General features: G+C 36.3%; 1 pseudogene; it reads left to right on the forward strand.

Moving 5' to 3' along the window:
• The first annotated feature begins 219 nt into the window (after window positions 1–219).
• Window positions 220–471, forward strand: LOC103733423 (annotated as a pseudogene).
• Window positions 472–1,448: the final 977 nt, after the last annotated feature.

Consider the following 1,448-nt stretch of genomic DNA (forward strand, 5'->3'; position numbering starts at 1 on the left):
GCAGGTGTACTTTGTGAGATCCAGGCCAGCTAGTGCTACAGGGAGACTGTCTATCAAAAAGATAAAAAAAAAAAAAACAGTTTCCTCCTCAAGTTTAGTCTTTCTTTTTGCTTGGGCCACTCCCTTCTTCAGTCTCTTCCTCCCCAGTGCTCCGGAAGCCAAGAGCAGGGACCAGACACATGAGGTACCAGTTCCTCATCAGAGAAGGAAACAGTCCAAGTCAGCAATGAATGTGGATCATGAAGTTAACCTCCTAGTGGAGGAAATTCATTGTTTGGGTTCAAAGAATGCTGATGGAAAGTTAAGAGTGAAATTTGAGATTCTCTTCCCAGATGACAGATGTGCCAACCTCTTTGAAGCATTGGTAGGAACTCTGAAAGCTGCAAAACAAGAAAGATTGTCACATACCCAGGAGAACTGCTTTTGCAAGGTGTTCATCATGATGTTGACATTTTATTGCTGCAAGATTAAAGTAGTTTACATATCTCATGTATCTAGACAAACATGGGCTTCCTTAATGTGTTTCTATAGCACTTTATAAACAAGAGGGGACTCATTTTAGCAGTCTCTCCTTTTTAAAAAATATCTTGAAATAAAACATATCACACTATAAAATAAATAAACCTATTATTTTTCTTAAGAATGTGATTGAGAAATGTAGGCAATGAGATTTTTTTGGGTGTGATGGGGAGTGTTTATTCATAAATCATTCTCAGAGAATTTCTATAGATAGCTGACATTCTGTCAAAGCAAGAAGCAAACTGAAGACCAACTGTCATTGTGTTTATGAAATAAAAACATATAACTTTCTTTTTAAAAAGGACTGAAAAACAAAACAAAACAAAAAAAGAAAGTAAGATTAAGAATAAGACAAAAGTGAGTCTTAGTCTGTTTGTGTTACTATGATCATATACCTGAGGCAGGGTACTTTATGAGAAAAGAGATTATTTAGTTCATAATTCTGGTAGTACCAGAACATGGAGCTAGCATCATTATGGAAAGGACTTCATGACTTCATGGTACATAAGACCAATTAGGGACTTATGCAAGAGAGTGAAGTCTTATGTTGAGAGAAGAAGCAAGAGAAATGAGGTGAGGAAACCAAACATTAAAATAGCCCACTCCCATGGGAGTTAAGTCACTAATGCAAGACCAAACACACTACACACATCTACAATTAATCTTTTCATAAATCCCATAAAGACCCAATCATTTCTCCTTAGGATTCACTTTTGAAATGCTCTACTATCTTTCAGTTACTTTACCTGAAAGCCGTACTTGTAGCAAACAAAAGAAGAAAACCATCCATGCCTTCCAGCATTTATTCTTGCTGCTTGTTTGCAACATAGCACTGAAAGTGGTAGCCAAAGGAATAAGCCAAGAAAAAAAAAAGACAAAATATGCATGAACTGGAAAGGAAAATGCACAGTTATCTCTAATTTGTAGAT

The sequence above is a fragment of the Nannospalax galili genome, unplaced genomic scaffold (genome assembly GCF_000622305.1).
Source record: "Nannospalax galili isolate Female #2095 unplaced genomic scaffold, S.galili_v1.0 scaffold293, whole genome shotgun sequence".
In the NCBI taxonomy this organism is placed as follows: domain Eukaryota; kingdom Metazoa; phylum Chordata; class Mammalia; order Rodentia; family Spalacidae; genus Nannospalax; species Nannospalax galili.